The following is a 24,744-nucleotide window of genomic DNA, read 5'->3' on the forward strand; positions in this document are numbered from 1 at the left end:
ACTTTTCTATTACTATACAAACACATTCTTTATAGATACTGACTGATGAAATGTACCCCTTAAATACAAGTGTGAAGGTGGTTAGACTACTACATGCATAGTGCATAGAAGTTTGAAGCACTCCGTGCCGTAAAGCCTGGCTCACTGCATGAGTACATGCATACTAACTAAGTGAATATAATACTCTAAGAAGAGACACTGGGTGAATTCATAATTGATTGAGTTTTACTTTAGTGAATGGATCAGTACATGGTACTGAAAGAGTCACTATGGTATGGCAAGAGCACGCACAGGGTGTTTACTGGAGTGTATGCATACTAACTGGGGAATTGTAGGCCTGAAACACAAGTGTGAAGGTGGTTAGACTACTACATGCGTAGTGCATAGGAGTTTGAAGCACTCCATGCCCTAAAGCATGGCTCACTGCATACGTACATGCATACTGACGGAATGATTATGGTACTATAAGGAGAGACACTGGGTGAATTCATAATTGATTTAGGTTTACTTTAGTGAATGGATTAGTACATGGTACTGAAAGAGTCACTATGGGATTGCAAGAGCACTCACAGGGTGTTTGCTGGAGTGTATGGATACTAACTGGGGAATTGTAGACCTAAAACAGTAGTGTGAAGGTGGTTAGACTACTACATGCATAGTGCATAGGAGCTTGAAGCACTCTGTGCCCTAAATCCTGGCTCACTGCATGAGTACATGCATACTGACTGAATGATTACAGTACTATAAGGAGAGACACTGAGTAAATTCATAATTGATTGAGTTTTACTTTAGTGAACGGATCAGTATATGATACTTAAAGAGTCACAATGGGATTGCAAGAGCACTCACAGGGTATTTGCTGGAGTGCATGGATACTAGCTGGGGAATTGTAGGCCTGAAACGCAAGTGTGAAGGTGGTTAGACTACTACATGCATAGTCTAGTGGAGGAGTGTGGCTCAATGGTTAGAGCTGCAGACCCTGATGCAGAGTTCTAGCCCGGGACTAGGGTTCAATTCCCGCCTCGGCGGGTCTTGGGCTCAATTTCCTCCGACCTGACAATTCTCGCCTCGGTGCCTATTCTAATCATGGGCCCCACGCTGCAACTCGGGGCAATAGCTTGCTTAACCTCCACACCGGCCCCAACAGCGCTAGGATGCCTGGCTTCACCCTGGGGGTGCCCAGGAGTGGACACTTCACAGGGAAAGCCAGGAAGGGTTCCACAGCGGTATGAGTAATAGCGCCAGTAAACCGCTTGGTGGCAGTGCGCTCTACAAATACCTTGACATTTACATTTACATTTCCATAAGAGTTTGAAGCACTCCTTGCCCTAAAGCCTGGCTCACTGCATGAGTACATGCATACCAACTGAATGATTACAGTACTCTAAGAAGAGACACTGGGTGAATTCATAATTGGTTGGGTTTTACTTTAGTGAATGGATTAGTACATAGTACTGAAAGAGTCACTATGGGATTGCAAGAGCAGTCACAGGGTGTTTGCTGGAGTGTATGGATACTGACCGGGGAATTGTCGGCCTGAAAGACAAGTGTAAAGGTGGTAAGACCACTACATGCATAGTCCATAGGAGTTTGAAGCACTCCGTGCCCTAAAGCTTGGCTCACTGCAGGAGTACATGCATACTGACTGAATGATTACAGTACTATGAGAAGAAACACTGGGTGAATTCAAAATTGGTTGAGTATTACTTTAGTGAATGGATTAGCACATGGTACTGAAAGAGTCACTATGGCATTGCAAGAGCAGTCACAGGGTGTTTGCTGGAGTGTATGGATACTGACTGGGGAATTGTAGGCCTGACACCCAATGGTGAAGGTGGTTAGACTACTACATGCATAGTGCATAGGAGTTTGAAGCACTCCCTGCCCTAAAGCCTGGCTCACTGCATGAATACATGCATAGTGACTGAATAATTACAGTACTATAAGGAGAGACATTGGATGAATTCATAATTGGTTTTACTTTAGTGAATGGATTAGTACATGGTACTGAAAGAGTCACTATGGCATTGCAAGAACAGTCTCTGGTTGTTTGCTGCAGAGTATGGATACTGACTGTGGAATTGTAGGCCTGAAACACAAGTGTGAAGGTGGTTAGACTACTACATGCAAAGTCCATAGGAGTTTGAAGCAGTACATGTGCTAATGCTCTGAATCGCTGCATACGTACTTGGATAATGACTGATTGATTATAGTAGTGCAACCACACATAAAGTTACCAAATGCTTCTCTCACAATGCTATACAAATGAACACATACTCACAGTGTGATTCTAGAGAAGCAACACTATTCACTAGTCTAGAAGAGTTAAGATGACTGCACACATTTCACATATTTCATTACTGCATTTGAGAGTTCAAGCCTGACACATTTTAAGATACATAAGCAATGATTGCTTTACAATTCTACCAAAACTTGGCAACATGATAGGTTTTTAACCAGTTATATATCTGCAAGCACATGAAATACCCACAGGCTTCTCTCACAACAGTTCCCAAATGTACACAGACTCACAGTATGATTCTAGACAACCAAGACTACCCCTTGGACTTCATCAAAACACATTGACTGATCTACAATAACTAAGGTGACAGCACACATTCCACATATTTCATTACTGCATTTCAGTGTTAAAGCCTAACTCATTTTCCAAACATATAAGCAATGTCTATTTTCTAATTCTACCAAAACGTAACAACAAGAAAGGTTTTAAAGCACTTATGTGTCTGCAACCACATCAAGCAACCAAATGCTTCTCTCACAATTTTACCAAATGCACACTGACTCACAGTGTGATTCTAGACAAATAACAGTATCCCTTGCACTTTAGCAAAACACATTTACTAGTCTGGAACAGGTGACATGACTGCACACATTCCACATATTTTAGAGCTGCACTGTACTGTGGAAGCCTTACTCATTTTGCAAATAAATAAGCAATGACTGCTTTCAAATTCTACCAAAACTTGGCAACAGGGTAGGGATTTAACCAGTCATATATCTGCAAGCACATGAAGTACCCACAGGCTTCTCTCACAACAGTTCCCAAATCTACACAGACTCACGGTGTTATTCTAGACAAGCAAGACTATCCCTTGGACTTTATCAAAACACATTCACTGATCTACAAAAACTAAGGTGACAGCGCATGTTAGAAATGTGATCTCTGGTTGGCTGAGGCTTGCGCCAAAGCCAGGCAGAGACCACCACTTTAGTTAGGGCAAGGGAGTTACACGGCAGGAATAACCCCTGCTCACCCCTTTGGCAACATGACACGAGCAGTAAGGCTTATCCCAGAGGCAATGTGTAAAGCATTTGTGCATGCACCGACCAGTAACAACATCCCAGGCCCCCTACAAAAGGAACTCCACACAAGGTTATATCAAAAATAGCCTTTGTATTCTCAAAACACATCAGATTTTAATCACACAATATACATTGTGCCAACTGGCACAGGCAATATTTACAAGGGATTATTTAGACATGACAGGGCCACGTGGGCCACTGTCAGAATCAGCACTTGGTAAAGAAATAGTATCAGAATATAAATGAAATTAGAACACAGCCAGTAATTACTGGCAGACACTATACTCAGCGTCAACCTGTAATATAACTCATAACAGGTTCAATATCCCACAAGTCTAAATACATTAGACCTTAACCCCCTAAGTAAGAATTACACTAGGGGTGTAAATCACGCAGGGAAGTATAATCTCCCTAACACAAACCTAAATAGGTAAAACAACCTCCTATGCATAAACCATATCTAGAGGTATCAGGGTGCACAAAACATACTAAACACAATACTTTTACTAGCACCCAAAGCATTAGCACATAAATCACTTTAGCACATTAAATCACATTAGGGCCTGGCGCCCTATAAAAGTAACCACCCCCCCTGGCCAACTGGCCATCTAAAAAAGGGGGCTCAAATGCCCTATGTCCATAGAGTCAGGGCTGCTGCCTAGGCAGCGAAAGTCAAAGTTGCGCCACTGCGCCAAAACCTAAACGTTGCAGCTGCTCACTGCTTGCTGGGCAGCTGAGAATAATTAACTGGGGCCTAAACGCTGCAGCTAGCACTAAGTGCTGCGCAGCTGTGGAGGCCAAGGGAGTGCGACTCACTCCTAGGTTCAAAAGAACATGTCCCCTGAAATAAAGAAGAACCTAAACGGTGCAGCTGCCCACTACTTGCTGGGCAACTGTGAAAAAAAAATGCGGCCTGGGCTCTCACTAGCCCTTAGGAACAACTGTTCCACATGTGGGAGCCCTCCAGGCTCTAGAACAAACTCTTCGGGGCGTTAGAGCCACACGGGGCTCAGTAAATAGATAATGTACCCGTGGGAGAGCCACTGAGGCTCTGCAAACTACTGGGGCTTTGTTGGACCCTCAGGCTCTAGGAACAATGTGGCAAGAATGCAGCAAAGGATATGGGCCCTTTAAAATGTTGGGGCGGCCCACTGCCATCCGGGGCCGCCCTAAATGCAACCCTGCCACTGTGGGAGCGGCCCGCTGCCATCCGGGGCCGCTCTAAAGACACTGTCCCCAACATACTGTGTAGCGCACTGGCACCTAAAACAGGACATGCCCACTGGTAGAGCCACTCGGGGCTCTTGAAGTCACTATGAGGCCTTTTGGGAGTGGCCCGCTGAAAAGAAGGGTGTCGCTCCTAGCACAGTAGGACACTGTGCCTCAATCAGGCACCGCAAGACACACCCGGAGCCCCCAGCCCGTCTCAACTTACTGGGCTGCTCTCCTCTGGCGAGGCTCCGCCGGGTGGCAGTACGTCTCTTGCGGGGCTCCCCTCTACTCCAGGGAGCCCCGCACCTCCGTTGGCGCCCTCGGCCGCCTGCTTCGCTACACCCGGGCCCCCTCCTGGGACCCGAGGCTTTCTCCTCTTTTGCCGCCACCGCGGGGCTCTCCCCTCTGCCTGCGAGCCCGCATCGACACAAGGTGGCGTCACTTTCCCTTCCGTCCGGCAGCCCCGCCCTCAACCAGGCGGGCCGCGGACGGCTATCTCGGGGGAGGATGAGGGGTAGGCTACCTCGGGTTTACAAATGCGGTCAAAGTCGCGGGGTGGGCACCAGTGCATAGAAAGAATTAAATAAGCGGGTGGCACCCGCTTTTAAATATAAAAACAGGTGGATACGATGCAGGGTGGGCACCTGCAAGTTAATACAAAAAAATAAGCGGGGTGGGCACCCGCAAGGAACACAAGGAAGGGGGAATCCCCAGGCAGGGGGAATCCCTCTCAAAAAAGGCTGCAGCGCCGCGCTGCTCAACCCCCAGGCTCTCCCTTTCCCAGGGAGTTTAAATCAAAGAACCCAGTCCCAAAATAAGGGGCAGGAAGGCTGTAACAAGCCTTGGCAAAATCCAAAAAGGAGGAAATAGGTCCCAGAAGTCCTGGGCAGCAAAGTACTGGAGCACCCAGCTTCTTTGGCAAAGGGAAAGTCCTCCAGGCATCCAGGGGCTGGGCAGGGCCTAGGGAGGCAAGCCTTCCCCTGGGCCCCAGCAGCAGGAGGCCCCTGGTAGATTCGAGTTGAACACAAGAACAAACAGGGGGTGGATCCAGCATTATGGAGGGAAGGCCCAGCCCTATTCAGAACGAGGTGCAACTCCTCTTCACTGTCATCAACATGCAGATCTCCCCATTTACCACCGGGCATACCCATCTTGACTTCTGGAGCCAGGCATACCAGCCAGCTCCAGCCAATCACAAGCCAGACAGTCAATTCACATTCACTGCACTGACATGGCAACTTCTAAAAGTGGCACTTCTACACTAGACACATTAAATCTGCGCACATAATCGCACAGCATTTAATCTCACGAGTCCGCACATACCAAACTCGACCCTGCACTCCCCACACATCAGGAACTACCATGGACACACATATCCCCCATGCCTTCCTATGGGAGGGCAGGCCAATCTCACCACACGCACTCAGAGAGCGCATTCACTTTACACTGGGCCACAGTGTTAAAGTGCGCAGAGACCAGAAATCACTATAATTATGTCATCTTAACAGGCAAAAAGTTCAGCGGTGAACCTGCCAAAAGGTCCAAGTCCAACAGCACACATTCCACATATTTCATTACTGCATTTTACTGTTAAAGCCTAACTAATTTTTTAAATACAGAAGCAATGACTATTTTATAATTCCATCAAAACTTGGCAACAAGAAAGGTTTTTAAGCACTTATGTGTCTACAAACACATGAAGAAACCAAATGCTTCTCTCACAATTTTCCCAAACGCACACTGACTCACAGTGTGATTCTAGACAAATAACAGTATCCCTTGCACTATGGTAAACAATATTTAATCGTCTGGAACAGGTGAGATGACTGCACACATTCCACATATTTTAGAACACAGTCTCACAAAGTGATTTTAGACAAGCAAGACTACTGCCTGGACTTCAACAAGAGAAACACATTAATCTTATTAAAAACAAACACACCACATATAACCTCTCACAAATGAATAAGTTACCTTTCAAATTGATTTGTAGGTTAAGAAGTATGTCATTTACACACCAGAGTTTCTCATACAGAATCTCTGTACTATGCAGCTCTTAGCAAAACCAAAAGATGGAAAGCTTTCCCTCTCATTCTGCACACATATACATGTAAACATCAAATCACATTGCTTCCCACATTAATTCAAAAGATAACACACATTTCTATTGGTTACACATTTCAGCCCTTTCCAAATGACATAAATTTGAACCCTACCCCCAATCTGCTCACTGCCTGTTACCATAGAAACTGTTCATGGAACACTCAACTAAACTCATAGGTCACAAGTTCAGCACACAATGTTGCTAATCCAAACAGCAAGTGTGATTGACTTTTCAAAGTATAAGCTTATCCTATGTAATGTTCCTTTCAAATACTTTTTCTTAACCAATAAGAAACATGCTTTTAAAAAACAAAAACATGCAACCTACTTTTCAGACTAGAATGATCTCAAACAGCCAATCATGTATTTTCTTTTTTCAAAACTGCATCTTATCCACCATTTTAGAAAACTCTCACTTTTCAACTGTCATTTCACATACAGAGACCATCTGAGTGCATCCAGACCTCCCTTCAAGATGCTTAGAATGTGGATTGTGGGACACAGCTATATTTTCTGGAGCCAAAGGTATCAGAAAACAGATGCATGGACAAAGACCTAGCTTTACCAAATGTAGACATTAAATGGATTGGACAGAAAGGATTAGCGTGGCACCAATTGATGCCATTGGTTAAATCCTTTTTGCATCTCCAAGACCCTGCCTTCATAATTGTGCACTGTGGTTGCAATGACCTAGGCACTTTGACTGGGGTAGGTCTGGAAATGCTTATAAATGACACCTTTACAGAATTGATGTCACTTTTCCCCCAAACTGCCTTTGTCTAGTCGAACATATGCCAAAGGCAGAAATGGATCTGGTCCAATCAATTTTGTCCACAGATTGAGAAAGCTAGGAAACATGTCAATATATCTGTTTCTGCTTTTCTCCGAGATTATAAGATGGGGTCCATTTACCACAACAATCTGCATTTCAATATGGATGGCATCTATAGGAGAGATGGTGTACATTTTACAGATGAGGGTAACAGAGTCTTCCTCTTGAACTTTAGACTCTGCATAGGTACTTACTTGTAGGTACCAAAATCTCTCAATAAACACAAGGGCTCTTTTTAGAGCCACCCAAGAACTAAACACAAAAGCTTGATGTATATCTGAAAAATATTATGTTTTTTTTGCTTGGAGTCACGCACCCAACATGTTAGAGTCGTGCACCCAACGCGTAGAAGTCGTGCACCAAATGCGCTTGAGTCACGCACCCTCCACGTTAGGAGTCGTGCATCCAACACGTGCACACCAGTGGGTCGTGCTGGGTGCGCGACTCATAATTTTACCGTAAAAAAAAATAGCCCCTAATACTAATTTCTATTATCCCCCGGGACTCCATCCCCCGGGCTTATATATAACATGGAGGCCCGTGGGGGGAGCCCCAATGCCACCACGGTCCCAGCCAGCTCCCCACGTCCTTCGGGAGCCGGCATTGCTTTTCCACATAGGGAGCTGCTAACATGCAGCTCCCACTGTTTGAAAAAGCAATCTGGTTTGGATTTTGAAACAGAGAGCAGGTTTCCCTGCTCTCTCTTTCAAAATCCAAACCAAGATTGCTATGGGAGGGCGGAAGCTTCGGCTCCCGCCCTCCCATAGCAAACAGCACTGTCCAGGGGGTGGGCACCCCGGGACACTGCAGGAGCTGGCCCTGGGGGGTGGCTGTCCCCAGGGCCAAAACAAGGCTCCAGGAGGGGGGCCGTAAGGCCCCCCTCCAACAATACATAAAACCCCAGGGGTGGTGGTCCCCAGGGCTTGAGGGAGACCTTGAGCCCCCCAACCACATATTTTGCTGGGGGGGCCTTGGAGCCCCCCAACCATTTATTTTGTAGCCCCAGGGGTGGCGGTCCCCAGGGCTGGGGACCCCCTCTGTGCCCCCCATACATTTTAATAATTTACCCCCGGGGGCTAAATATGAAAGAAGCTTTGATATATTTATTTTGTGGGCTCTGGGAGTCCTTGTGGATCCCCCTAAGCAGGTCTAGAGGGTCAGGGTATTTCTACCCTGTACCCTTTATACATTTTGCACACTTACTCCACTAACTTCGTCAGCCTCGCATCTACCGAGGCACAAAATGGCTGCCAACACCTCCCGGTTTCGAATGTTGACAACCACTTGACAGCTTAGAATGCACTCAGGATGCGCGGATCCTGCGCAGCCATAGATATATATGTACTTTTGAATGTCTTTTTCTCAGGAACTACTGAACGGATTTACACCATTTAAGCAAAAGGCACGAGTCTAAACTAAGGACTACCTCTTTGCCAAATTTGGTGTAATTCCGTTCAGCAGTTCGGGCTGTAGCCGCGATGAACTGTTCCTATGAAAAATTTCATGGGTAAAACGCGTTTTGGGACCCCCCTTTTTTCTCGGCCACCGCTTAACGAATCACCCCGAGACTTTCAAGATAGGAGCAGACCGGAGCTGACCATTAGTTTTGAACATTTCGCAAAGATTCGTCAACCAGCGCCAAAGGTATTCCAAATAGAATGTTGCGGATTTCCTATGGAAAATAGGTCCTAACTACAACTACCTACTGGCGACCGCCAGTAGGTAATATATATATACATATATATATATATATATATATATATATATATATATATATATATACACAAATATATATATATATATATATTCACTGAAAAAAACATAGGTTATAGACCATATATAGTTAGGAATTAGCATTTACAAAACCTTGAAAATTCACTGAAAAAAACATAGGTTATAGACCATATATAGTTAGGAATTAGCATTTACAAAACCTTATATTACTCACACAAAACCATTGAAATTCGCATATATAGTTAGTTGCACTAACTATATATCGTGCACCCGCAATCCACTGCTGATCATGTCACATATTACATCATTCATGACATGGTCAGTGACATCACTGATGACATCACTGATGACATCTCAAATGACATCACTGATGACATCTCAAATGACATCACTGATGACATCTCAAATGACATCACTGATGACATCTCAAATGACATTACTGATGACATCACTGATGACATCTCATTTGACATTACTGATCACATCACTGATGACATCATTCATGTGATAATACGATAAACCTCTTCAGACTCTAATATAACCTTAGATACACTCAGTGTAAACAGACACTCACAGACTGTCACTCATCCATGGAGTTACTCACACACCTATTCAGTCATGCAAAGAATCAATCACAACTCCATTTCCTCAACTATACAGTTATACACACCTTACTTATTCAAACATATACTAACACATATTTACTCTCTTATACAATCCCTGATACAAGTTCACAATGATCCATACAGCCACCCACACATTCACTGGCTCTTATGCACAGTTATTTATATATGTCGACTCTCACATGTACTGTGTTTTACATATGTACTTACTTTGACATGTAGCACTGAGATATCCATTCACTCACCAATACACTCATGCACACAGTCAACCGCCCATACAGCTGTTTCCACATGCACTTTTGGACCCATACATCTAGTAAATCAACTGCTCACACATCTATGCACAGAGTCATACACCTCCCAGCCACCCACACACACACTCAGTCTCCCATACAAATACTTGGGCAACCAATCAATAACCCATATAGTTACTCATATAGGTACTGGTCAACACATGCAGCAGTTTACAGAACAACAGACATAATGACGCACAAATTAAGACAGTTTAGTCACTAACCCATGCACTCAGTGAGACACATTTAATCACTCACTCATACAATCAGTCATGCACCTACTAAATCCTTCATCCAGACACTTATACATCCACTCATTCTTCAATATGTAAGACATATTTTAACTTTACAGAAACATACAGTCACTGGATGTTGTCATCAGTGATGTCATCAGTGATGTCATTTGAGATGTCATCAGTGATGTCATCAGTGATGTCACTGACCATGTCATGAATGATGTAATATGTGACATGATCAGCAGTGGATTGCGGGTGCACGATATATAGTTAGTGCAACTAACTATATATGCGAATTTCAATGGTTTTGTGTGAGTAAAATAAGGTTTTGTAAATGCTAATTCCTAACTATATATGGTCTATAACCTATGGTTTTTTCAGTGAATTTTCAAGGTTTTGTAAATGCTAATTCCTAACTATATATGGTCTATAACCTATGGTTTTTTCAGTGAATTTCAATGGTTTTTTAATAGCAAATATCAAAAGCTGTAAAATGTATTCTTTTAAAGGAAAAATATATTTTATATGTATTTAATATAATGTTTTTATGTATATACATTTTTTGAGGGAACAAATTTATCAACTATCATGCTGAAGAAGAGTGTGGGGAAAAAAAACAAAGAGGAGGAGTAAGAGGAAAGAACAATCAGTTCAAAAATACAATTGCTTTAAAGCATGAAGTGCTTTTCCACACATTTACATTTAAATAACTCATATTAGAACATACAAAATATCTACAGAGGAGACGGTGTACATTGAATTTTAGACTCTTCATTGGTACCTACATGTTGGTACTTACATCACCCACACAACACAACAGCTCTATTCAGAGCTACCCTACCTCAAAGCACTCTAAAATATTATTTTACTATTTCCCTTTGTTTTCCCCTTGTTACGCTTTCCGAAACGCTACCCGGTGCGCGGACCGGGCGCTAACCGTGCGAAAATTTGGGAAAAAAATGTGGTTTTTTTACATATATGGGCCTCCTCAGCCACCCTCAGAAAACCTAGGGGGTCAGGATATGTCTCCCGTGCCCCCTTATACCCATTCCCAACATTGTTTATCCTCCATCTTGTGACTAAATTCGTCCGAAACACAAGATGGTGGACTCCCGTTACGCTACCGGTGAGCTACCCTGTTCGCGTACCGGGTAGCGCTTCCACCGCGAAAAATCGAAAAAAAATGTATTTTATTTTTTTGCCCCGCTGGGCCCTTTATTAGCCCCCGCATCAATCCTAGGGGGTCAGGAGGGGTCTACCTTGCCCCTTTCATTCATTTCCCCCTTCGTTTATTTCCACCTCTTGTCTCTCGATCCTACCGAGAGACAAAATGGTGGCCACTCCGGACTGTTTAGAATGTTGAGAGTCACCGGAGAGCCAGTCCGCTTCTCCTCGCGAAGTTCTGTTACGCGTCTGGTACGCGAACCGGGGCGCTAACCGGGACGCTGTCACAGATATATATATTTTTTTTAAAGTTAATTTCTCAAAATCCACTGAAGCACATATCTTGAGACCTAGCAAAGGCACATTGGGCAAACAGTCTCTACAATGTTGCCAAGTTTCATAGAAATCCATTCAGCCGTTCGAGCTAGAAGTGAGTCTAACCGCCCTATGGAAAACTCAATGACCCCCCTTTTTTCTCGGCCCCCGCTTGACGAAACCCCCCCAAACTTTCAGGGGACGCTCAGAAACAAAATGTGCCAAATTCCTGAAAATGTCAGCCAATTCCGTCCATCAACGCCAAAGTTATTCAACATAGAATTTTCAGAAATCCCTATTCAAAAAAATCCTAACTATATATACCTACTGGCGACTGCCAGTAGGTAATATATATATATATATATATATACATACATATATATATATATATATATATATATATATATATATATATATATATGTATATATATATATATATATATATATATACATATATATATATATATATATATATATATATATATATATATATATATATATATATATATATATATATATATATATATATATATATATATATATATATATATATATATATATATATCACCTACTGGCGGTCGCCAGTAGGTATATATAGTTAGGATTTTTTCCCTATGGGATTTCTGAAAATTCTATGTCTAATAACTTTGGCGTTTGCGGACGGAATTGGCTGAAATTTTCAGGAAAATGGCACATTTTGTTTCTTAACAGCTCCTGGAAATTTGGGGGGTGTTCGTCAAGGGGGGGCCGAGAAAAAAGGGGGGTCCCAAAACGCGTTTTCCCATGTTAATTTCCATAGGGCGGTTGGACTCACTTTTAGCTCGAACGGCTGAATGGATTTGCACGAAACTTGGCAAAATTGTAGGGACTGTTAGCCCGATGTGCCTTTGCTAGGTCTCAATATATGTGCTTCAGTGGATTTTGAGAAATTAACGTTTAAAACAAGATATATATCTGTAACAGCGCTCCGGGCAGCGCTCCGGTTCGCGTACTTTTCGCGTAACGGAACTTTGCGATGCGAAGCTGATTGGCTCTCCGGTGTCTGTCAACATTCTAAACAGTCCGGAGCGGCCGCCATCTTGTCTCTTGGTAGGATCGAGAGACAAGAGGAGGCCAAAACAAAGGGGGAAATTACTATAAGGGGGCATAGTAGATCCTCGTTGACCCCCTAGGTTTTATGTTGAGGTTTTAAAAGGGCCCAGGAGGGTCAAAAAAAATTTTTTTTTTTTTTTTGCGTGGGAAGCGCCAAGTACGCGAACCGGAAAGCGTTCTGGGCAGCGTACTATAAGGATAAAAGAATGATAGACTTTTCTAATACTGTATGTTAATTATTTGTTGTTTTTGTTCGTTTTTTTTTATTTATTTATTTATTTTGATTAAAAAAAAATTTATGGGTCAGAATTTTCATAGTTCAATAAAACTTCCAGCATTACATCATCTGGAATCTCCTCAAACATGCATGTTTCTATCTCTTGTAAGCTTTGAATAAATTGTTCATCAAAAGATTCATCCATAAAATCTTCATCCAAAATTTCTTCAGTTAAAATCTCTTCTGTTGCAATGTCGAAGGAAACATTGATTTTTTCGTGCTCCCCTTCCATTTTTTTGCTGTAAATTGCATAAAAAAATAATTATATTAGAAGAGTTAGGGCACTGTTGGGTTTAAGTTCAGACAGGTAGTTCTGTTTTTTTAACAGTGAAGTTAAAGTAAGTAAATTCATAATTATAGCAGAGAAGTGTAAGTCAATCAATAAATATAACAGAGGAGCCTATCTGTATCTATAACTATAGCAGGGGGACAGTAAATAATTATCAAAAAACGTTTTTACAAATTAATTTAAAGTGCCACTTACAAATTATCAATTTACTTTACAGGGAGGTGAAAAGGCTCTTGAAATGTAGTTCAGGAAGTAGTAGTGAAAATGGCTGTGTTTCCTTCTCTTCCTTTATATATATTCAGGTATATAACCAATCAAATGTCAGGTAATAAAAGTAGAAAATGAAAGTAACATTTTCATTGGTTGTCAATTCCAACACTTCAGATGTGTTTTGTGAAGTAATTTACCTCACAGTACTTAGAGAGGTCTACAGGCTAAATGGCTAAATGAAATTTCAATCCAATTTGTGAGAATGAAAGGGATTGTTATGTAGTATGAGCTAATCTATATTTGGTGAGAGTGTCTCTAGTCGTTTTTCTGTAAATTACTTTCCCACCTTTTTTTTTGGACCGCTTCCCGGGAAGCGGTCCGGTCCGCGAACTAGGAGCGTAACGGGAGTCCACCATTTTGTGTTTCGGTCGAATTAAGGTATAAAATGGAGGGTAAATAATGTTCAGAATGGGTAGAAGGGGGCACGGTACAAGTATTTTGACCCCCTAGGTTTTCTGAGGGTGGCTGAGGAGGACCATATGTGCGAAGAAAAAACTTTTTTTTTGAAATTTTGCGCGGTTAGCTTCCAGTTCGCGTACCGGATAGCGCTCTTTGAGCGTAGTTTGTTGAAAATTACAGAAAAAAGTTAGAAAAAAATAATAATTGTGAGTGATTAGATTAAGGGTAGCTCTGAGAAGAGCTTTTGGGTTTATGGTACATTTAGGTACTTATAAGTAGGTACCAATGCACAGTCTTAAATTCAGAATGAAAATTCTGTTGCCCTCATCTGAGAAGTGAACTCCATCTCCTCTGTAGATATCTTGCATGTAGTAACGCAAGTTATTGTTGTACAAGGAGCCCATTCCATGGTCTCTCATGAAAGCTGAAACAGATTTGTTTACATGCTTCCTCGCTTTCTCAATTTGTGGACAAAATTGGTTGGACCACCTCCATTTCTGTTTTTGGCATATATTGGAATATACCAAGGCAGTTTGAGGAAAAAGTGCCATTAATTGCTCAAAGGTGTCCTTTAAAAGCATTTCCAGACCTACCCCAGTCAAAGTGCCCAAATCATTACCTCCACAGTGCACTATTAACAGGTCAGGTTTTGGCAAATGCATAAAGGTTTTCACCAATGGTATCAATTGGTGACATTTTAATCCTCTTTGGCCCAACCACTTAATTTCCACATCTTGTAAATTGAGGTTAGGTAAATTTCTGTTCTCAGCATACCTTTGAGCCCAGTGGATGTAACTATGTCCAACAATCCAGACCTTAAACATGGTGGGAGAAGGTTGTGCTGCAGTCAGATGAAGTGTGGTAATGAAAGGGCAGTTGAAACAGTAGGAGTTTGTAAAGAAAAAAAACTGTGGATTTCCAATGCTAATGATTCATTAGCAGTGATTGGTGCATTTCCATTTCTGAAAACAGAAAGTTAGGGTGCATGGATGTGTTCTTTGAAAGATGTAATTTGAATGGTCAAGGAAGAAACATTTAATGAAAGATTGCACTGGATACGCAGGTGCACTGAGAGTTCAGAGTTCAATTGAAACATTGTTGTGTGAATTTGCAAACATGAGAGGTCTTCCAGGAGGTGGTTGCTATGGAAAAAAGGCAGAGAGGGCAGAGGGGGGAAGGGTTTTGATTTGAAAAAAGTGAGGGAAGAGTTATGATTGGCTAATATGAGAGATATGTGAAATGAATATCTGTATTTCTGTGCTTTCAATAGCTGCAGCCTCTGGAGTGCATCGTTTTTCTTCTGCTGAAGACAATTTGGTGTATTTCTGAGACTGTTTTCATAACTCAAAAAGTATTTGCTAAGGTGAGAAAAGATTTATTTAATTTAGATAGAGAATAGTATGATTTAAGGAGAAAATGATGAAGAAAGCTGTGTTTTTAAAATGTGGTTTTGTCTCTAGTGATATACAAATAGATTTTGTTTCTTTGAGAAATTGTAATTGCATATTCGGTGTAGCATTCTGGCATGCAGTAACACAAGTAATTGTTGTACATGGAGCCCATTCCATGGTCTCTTATGTAAGCTGAAACAGATATGTTGTTTTTAAAAACGATTTTTGAAATCAATTATATTTCTGGATATGTCCTGCTAGAGCTTCATAGGTTGTTTGGGGTCATATTTATAAGGCATTTGAGTGTCTTTGATGTTATTTTTTCCTTTTTAAATGGAAAGTGTTCCTCATGGGGCAAGTGTCTTGTAAATACGCTCCCACTTGCGCTTGGCAAATTTAGATTTTGATTATGGGAGTTACATAGCCATGTTAATAATGTCCCAAAAATGGTGCTAGGGCATTCCAGAAAACGCTTTCATGTGTCTCAAGAACATTTTCAGTCATTTCTTCTTGAATGCAGGTATACAATTGATTTATATGCTGTGTTTAAAAACCATTATTTGAAAACATTTACATTTCTGGATATGTCCTGCTAGAGCTTCATAGGTTGTTTGGGGTCATATTTATAAGGCATTTGAGTGTCTTTGATGTTATTTTTTCCTTTTTAAATGGAAAGTGTTCCTCATGGGGCAACTGTCTTGTAAATACGCTCCCACTTGCGCTTGGCAAATTTAGATTTTGATTATGGGAGTTACATAGCCATGTTAATAATGTCCCAAAAATGGTGCTAGGGCATTCCAGAAAACGCTTTCATGTGTCTCAAGAACATTTTCAGTCATTTCTTCTTGAATGCAGGTATACAATTGATTTATATGCTGTGTTTAAAAACGATTATTTGAAAACATTTACATTTCTGGATATGTCCTGCTAGAGCTTCATAGGTTGTTTGGGGTCATATTTATAAGGCATTTGAGTGTCTTTGATGTTATTTTTTCCTTTTTAAATGGAAAGTGTTCCTCATGGGGCAAGTGTCTTGTAAATACGCTCCCACTTGCGCTTGGCAAATTTAGATTTTGATTATGGGAGTTACATAGCCATGTTAATAATGTCCCAAAAATGGTGCTAGGGCATTCCAGAAAACGCTTTCATGTGTCTCAAGGATTAGATTTTGATTATGGGAGTTACATAGGCATGTTAATAATGTCCCAAAAATGGTGTAAGGGCATAATCAAAATCTAAATTTGCCAACCGCAGGTGGGAGCGTATTTACAAGAAATTTGCACCATGAAGAACGTTTTCCATTTAAAAAGGGTAAAATAACATAATAGACACTCAAATGCCTTATAAATATGACCCAAAACAACCTATGAAGCTCTAGCAGTACATATCCAGAAATGTAATTGATTTCAAATAATGACTTACTTCATTGGTAGGCCTTCACATGTATTTTCTCCTTTGTTTTCTTCAGTGAAAATCTTATCTGCAACCATGTGTTGGCCTCACCTCAAATAAACAAAACAGGTGATGGACCGAATGTGGATCAATGACACACATTCACCCCAGTCCAAAGATCTTGGCCTAAACAAACCTTTAGATAGGCCACATCTTATCGTCATCCTGAATTAATCATTTAAAATATTAGGGAGTGATTTATGATTGTTCTATGCCTGTTTTGTACCATTGAGTGTCATTTTTGTGATGCAGTGTTGGTGCAAAAGATTTGCTATGTTAAATGATAAGTAGGGCATTAAGTTTTAGATGACTGTTATTCATTTACTGTTTGGTAATAGTGGTTAATAACATTTTTTATTATATTTTTCCACAGATTCAACTGCAGATCTTTTTTTAATTTGAAAAATGCCAACGAAAAATCGTATTAGAAAGGCTAGAAAACGTCAAAGACAGCAGGATGATGTTTTATTGCAGCAGTCCTCTTCCCCAAATACTTTTCAAAACACCAAGAAAGCTCCGGGTAAGAGCACAAAATCATTCTTAAGAAATATTTTTAGTAAAAAAAGTATTTATCCCAAAAATGTTTCAGTTCAGAAAAAGAAAATCAATTTAAATGGAAAGGAAAGACCCATCAAAAATGTTACTGGTAGAGGAAGAGATAACTCTGTGCATGATAGTAGAAGGAAACAACAGTTTAGGGACATTCGAAATCGAATGTTCCGTAACAGGATAATAGTTAATTTATTGAAAAATATTTAAAAAAAAGGCCAACAGAAAGCGGCATTTTATAAGAAGAAGAAAAATGTAGAGAAAATTATTGATCATGCTTTTGAAATTAAGCGAAAGTTGTTTATTTTGGTAATCAATAGAATTAGGAAACTAAGCAAGGTAATTTCTGATTTCAAATCAAATAGTAGATTGAAGAGAGTAGTAAATCGTACTAACTTTTGTGAAGTTTTTTCCGGATAATGGATGCATAGTTCAAGTTGTGAGGCATTTTTTAATGAGGAGAGTTATTTTCAGGATAATGATTTGGTGTTTGCAGTTGACACCAGTGGTCGAGCTTATGAAGTGAAGGATGGTTGTCCAGTTGAAAAAGAACAACTTGTGACAACAGAGACAGAAGAGGCGCTAAGTGATGAGGTTTTAGGAAGACGTCCTAAGGGTCCTGTGTACATTTGGAAGTGTAGTTCTATTTGCAGTGTGCGACAGGTTTCCATCAATTTGCTTTGTGATTTTATACGGACATTTAATAAGAAAAGTTTGAAGCAGAAAATAAAGTTGTTGCAAGATTTAGATCCTTGCAGAGTGAGACAAATGACAGGTTTGCGTGGTCATTCACTGGCCTGTCTTTCCAGGAGAGTATGCCAGAGTGTTCTTCATCATTTCAGGATGCTAGCAGTGCATCATAATAAAGTGAGAAAATTAGTGAGAATGTTGTATTATGCTAAGAGTCCAGCAATTATGCTTAAACAATTATGTGCTGCTCTTTTGCATGGTTCTGAAATAGATGTGAAGAATATTTGTGAAGAAATTGAGTTTTGTTACTTTGGTAGTAGAGATGAGAATGTTCAAATTGACCCAGAAGTAGAGGGTTATGTTGAAGATAATATACAGGTTTCTAGTACAGATAATTTTCAGAAGGAAATTGCCACGTTTCAGATGAAATCAAGTGAGAGGCCTAATTTCACTTGTGTATGTTGTCGACGCACTTATTATAAGAATCAGACTAAGTTAGTGGATTTATATGCAAAAACTGAAAGGGAAAATAATAGTGAATGGAAGGATTTTGCCACATACTTGATGGTAGAAAATTGTTTTGATTTGGGAGTGGACCAACGTGTGTGTACTTATTGTTGTAATAAATTAAACCAAAACCAGATGCCTGCTAGGGCAGTTCATAATAATCTGGAATTGGTTGAGATTCCTTCAGAATTGAAGGATTTAAATACTTATGAATCTATTTTGATTCAAAGTATCCATCCCTTTCAGGCTATTGTAAGAATGGAGCCAAAGACAGGGAAGTTGCCTCCAACAGATTTACAGAGAGGATTAAAGGGAAGAGTTGTTTATTTGCCTCTAGATTTGAACAAAAACATTAACACAATTGGAGTAGAAAAAGTGGAAGAGGAACCTCTGGTTATCTTGGTTAATGGGGTTCCGACAAAGAATAAGAAAATATGGCAAGATTTAGTGGATGTTAGGAAAGTGAAAAATGCAACTTTGTATTTGAAGAAAAATAATAAGTACTATAAGAATGTATATGTTGCAGAAGAGGAAGTAAGTGATGAAGAGGATAGCGTTTTGTGTGCTGGCCAAATTGAGAAAGTAGAGGCGTCTAATAGTGAATAAATATATGAACATTATAGTGTTCATCCTTTGCATTCCAAGGATGTCATGGGGAATGCTATTGAGTTGTTTCAAATGAAACAAGCCAAAGGGAGTCCCATTAGTGTTTGGGAGGAAAGTTTGGAAGCTCGGTGTTTCCCACAGCTATTTCCCACAGGTCAAGGAGGAAGATATGATGAGCGACCTCATCAAATTCCTGCGTCTGAATACCGGACTTTACGATTGTATGCAGAAGATCCTAGGTTTCGTCAATGCATTCCCTATTTGTTTCATCTCCTGTTTGAAAGCGATCTGTCTGGACTGTCATATGCAGTGAACCACATCTTAAAAAGTGGTATACAGATGCGAAAGATCTCGGCAAGTGATTTTATGCATAAAGTCAATGTCCAAGACAGTATTTTGGATTCTCACTTAATTAATCTCATGGAGTGTCAGCGTGGTACTAATGAGTACTGGTACCGTCGTCATGGTGATTTAAAATGTATGCTGAGGAACTTAGGAACTCCGACATGGTTCCTCACTCTGAGCTGTGCCGAGTATGGCTGGGAAGACTTACTTGAATTTCTACGAGAGGCAAATGGAAATATTGAAAACATTGAATTCAAGACACCTGGAGAACTGTGTTCTTTAGATCCAGTGAATGTATGCAGGTACTTCAATCATAGATTTGAAGCTATGATGTCTTTCATCACAAATAAGAAGAATCCACCTCTTGGAGAGGTGTTGGATTTCTTCTGGAGAAAGGAGTACCAAGCAAGAGGTGCTCCTCATATACATATGTTGTTGTGGATCAAGGATGCACCTAAATTTGGAACAGATCCGGATGACTTAGTGATGAATTTCATAGAACAGTATTCTACGTGTGCTGTTCCAAACGCAACGGAGAAGAAAAGCCTAAGAGAACAAGTTCTACGTTTCCAAAGCCATCGTTGTGGAAAGTACTGTCGTCGTAAATTCAGAAACAAGGACAAGTTCTACACCAAATGTCGTTTCAACTTTCCACGACCGGTGATTTCTAAAGGAAGAGTGAACAGTTTGATGTCTTCGCTGCGACATAATGTGACGAGGAAATCACCCAAGAATACATACAATTTGAAAAGGAACGAAGAGTCCAAGTACATCAATGACTACAACCCAGTGATTTTGTCCATGTGGAATGCTAACATGGATATACAGTTTGTGGCTGACAACTGTATGGCTGTGGCTCGGTATGTGACATCTTACATCACCAAAAAAGAAAAGACAGAACTGAAGGATATGTGGGAGGACATTTCCCATGAAAAGAGCCTCAGCAAGAAGTTGTACAGTTTCAGTCTGAAGATGTTGTCGCATCGAGAAATCGGAGCTTACGAATGTTCTGATCGATTGTCTTCAGCAAGTCTCTATGCCAAATCCAGGAGTATCGTTTGGGCGAGTCTTGGTCTTGCTGCAACGCGAAATCGAGTTCTAAAACCTGTCCGGGAAATTGAGTATTTGGCAGAAAAGGAACCAAACAGTACCGACATTTTGAAGACCAACATGTTGGATACATATTATCCAAATCGAAGCAGTCACCTTGAGAATGTTTGCCTATATGAGGTTCTTCAAAATTATATATTCAAGAGGAACATCAAAGAAGATATCGAGAAAGGAGTGTATGCTGTAATTGGAAGTGAGGGATGCCTGGTCAAGCAAAGAAAATGCCAATTAGTAAACCATCGAAAATTGAGTGGTGAATCTCCAGAAAAAAAGGAGTTTTTCTATTTAGCACTTTTGCAACTTTTCAAGCCTTGGCGTGCAGAAGAGGAACTGCTTGGAGATTTCCTCTGTTATGAAGACTCTTTCACTGCTGCTAAGGAGACCATAGAATGTCCTGCTTTTCCCAAATATCAAGAAATGCTAACTTTGGAAATTGAGCAGGAAGCAATGATTGCAGCCGAGATTGCCAGAGACAGTTCTCAGGACAGTCGGAGTTCTGTTTCATTGAGTCAAGATCCACTTGGAGGACCTATTATCGAAAATGAAGCTGCCACTGCTATGAATGAAGTGGAAAGAGCCATGGCACATGCTCAGGAGGATTCAGTTAACTTAGAAGACTTGGAAAAACAACTCAACGTTGAGCAGAGGAAAATATATGATGAAGTTACCAAGCAAATTGAGCATGGATTAAGTCATGAGAAGAAAGAGTGCTCATGTACATCGTTGAAGCCTGTCCGACTGTATGTGAGTGGAGAAGCGGGAACTGGAAAAAGTTTCCTCATTAAAGCAATTTCTTGTTATTTGCAGGAAAGGACTGAGTCATCGCTGTCTTGTGTTGTCACCGCTCCTACTGGACTGGCAGCACATAACATTAAAGGTATTACTTTGCATCGTCTACTGATGCTGCCAGTGGAGCATGACAACAAATTACAATACCACAAGTTATCTGGGGATGCTTGTTGTGAAGTTTCAAGAGTCTTGAGGAAAATGAAACTTCTTATCATTGATGAAGTAAGCATGGTTTCCAATGTCATGCTTGCCTTTGTGCATTTGAGAATGCAAGAAGTTCTTAAAACTGAGTATGATGTGTTATTTGGTGGCAAACACATCATTGTTTTCGGAGATCTTCTGCAGCTGACACCAGTAAAAGGTCAAACTGTGTTCAAAATACTCACGCATGAAGATACCAGGAAGTGCCTAGGGAGCATTGGCAACGTCAATATATGGTTAAACTTCAATTATGCTGAACTGCATGAAAATATGCGTCAGGCGAAGGATGACGATTACAAGAAAATTCTACAAGATATTAGAATTGGAAAAGTGACCGAGCATGGGAAAGAAGCTTTAAATGCACGATTACTTTCAAATTTATATCCCGAACAAGAGATTGTGCCTGAGAATATTTTTCAGAAAATTACTGAGAAGAAATCCGGAATATGTTTGATGCCAACTCTTGCAGAATGTGCCATCTTCAACAACAAAATGTTGAATTTAGAAAAGCAAGAGATTGTGAAACTTGAAGCTATCGACAAAATAGAGCATATGGGATCAACAATTATTTTGTCAGAGAATTTGAAATCAAAATTGGATTCATTAGAGAAGACTATATCTAAAACTGCGGGTTTTGAAAAGACTCTGAATGTGTGCTTAAATTGCCGAATCATTTTGAGAAGGAATTTACATGTTGAAAGAGGTCTGGTAAATGGATCAATGGGTAATGTGGTTGATTTTGAGAAATACAGAAATAGAGATGGAATAGAATTTTTAAAAATTAAATTTGATGGCATTGAGGAAGTACAGCTAATTGGTCGTTGTTCTGCTAGGTTTTTGCTTGTTAAAGACTTATATGTTCGCCGTAAACAGTTTCCTGTTTGCTTGGCATATGCGGTGACAATCCATAAATCGCAAGGTTTAAGTGTAGACAGTGCATTGGTGAATATTGGCAGTTCTGTGTTCAAGGAGGGTATGGCATATGTGGCATTGTCACGAGTTAGAACTTTATCGGGATTGTACTTGATTGACTGTGATGTCACAAACATTTGTGCGGATCTAGATTGTGTTAAGGAATACAATAGGTTAAGAAGAGAGTATGCGCCACATTTGCCTCAATATCCTTTGTTTGAGAAACGTGTGGTAGGCCGGAAACGTAGAAATATCAGTAATAGTAGGGAGGTGGTAGCAAAAAGACCAAAAGTCAATGAAGCGAAAATTGTTAGCAGAAAGAAAGTGGATTCTGTTGAAGATGTTGTCGGTTTTCAATTTGAAAACAGTTCTGGTGTCAACTGCTATGCAAATGTAGTGGTTAATGTTCTCTTTTCACTAGAGAGTTTAAAAGAACAGATTCTGTTGAATTCGGAACAAAGTTTATGCTGTTTGTTGAATTCTGTTTTCGAGAAATGTAGCACTGATCGAACAAAAGTAGAAAGTGTGTCTGAAGTTCGTTATCTGTTAGATGAATGTTCAGGTCAAACAGACTTCTCTGAAAATAATCAGCAGGATTGTCAGGAGTTTTTAATGTATATGCTTGATGTATTGCAAGATGAGGGTGTAGATGTAGATCACCTGTTTGGGCTTTCTTATCAATGGCAGCATGACTGCGAGAACTGTATGGTATCAAGTACTACTAGTGTAGACTCAGAAAGATTTATATATTTAACTTTGCCAGACAGTAAATCAGTCTCCTTTAATAAGCTAGTAAATGCAGCGGATCACAACATGGAGTGTAGCCAATGTAAGTCTGAAATGATGTCAACATTATTTATACGTAGATATGGCCAGTATGTCATTTTAATGATCCAACGATGTAGGCCTGATGGATCAAAATTGTCAACTTTAATAAAAAAATTTGTGGCTTCTCAGCTGTCAATATCAGGAAGGACTTTTGTAACTGTAGCAATTATCTATCACGATGGTCCTTCAACAACATCAGGACATTATACAGCTTATTTAAAGTCTCGAAACGGCTGGTCATTCTGCAATGATTCCGTTGTAACTTTCAAAAAAAAATTGCCGTTTGACCTTAAAAATTCTTACCTGGTGTTTTTAAAACCAAAATTTTAAAGAAAGAATCTCGGGATTTCCTGTGAGGAATTGCAAAAGGTTCATCAAGTAGAGGGAATGTAAGTCTGCAATGCTGTCTAGATTATTGGTCCAAAACTTTTAATTATAATGTCAATTTAAAAATCCAACTATATAAACCTGATGCAACTAAGTCTGCTTCATAGTAAGCAGTATCAGTGTCATATGAAAAGGAGAACATGAGTGACAAAGAAGGGTAAGATATTAGTAGTCCAGGATTGTGAAAATAATCTTAAATGTTTTCTTTTTGAAAGTTGCGAAAATAGTAAATGACGGGATTTGATTGGAAGAATTACAAGACTTGTGAATCGCTGCAACATGATTTGGCCTAGTGGAAACATGTGGTAAAATGTGAGAAGTCTTTTCTTGTATGTAACATATTTTTCAAAATGATGGAGGTTTTCTTTCAGAAAGTGGCGGGCTGAAAATATTTATAGCACAACAGAGTGGACGCTGTTCATAGGACATCCTTCGACGTCATTGAAAGTAACTTAATTTTAAGGAGTTTAGAATTCAGATTTCTTAGGTTGTATGGGTTTTTTAAACACAATCATTTTGATTGTGTTTTTTTTTCCCCGCTGTTACATGATGAATATCTTCAAGTCACTGATTTAAGTGAAATTTGATACATTCTGAGAACAGCAAAAATAAACCATTTAACATGTATAATTAATGTTCTCCTTTTTGTACTTATGATATACATTTAGAAATGTGAGGTAGATATGGAGAAACTGAGTCTTCTGTAAGTGTCCATTTTAATGCATACAGTGCAGTACTTCTGGGTACTGTTTTTTTTTTTGAAAACTGAATAGACCTCACATTAAAGAAACCTCTTGAAAGGACATATCTTATT

The sequence above is a fragment of the Lissotriton vulgaris genome, chromosome 11, assembly GCF_964263255.1.
Source record: "Lissotriton vulgaris chromosome 11, aLisVul1.2, whole genome shotgun sequence".
In the NCBI taxonomy this organism is placed as follows: Eukaryota; Metazoa; Chordata; class Amphibia; order Caudata; family Salamandridae; genus Lissotriton; species Lissotriton vulgaris.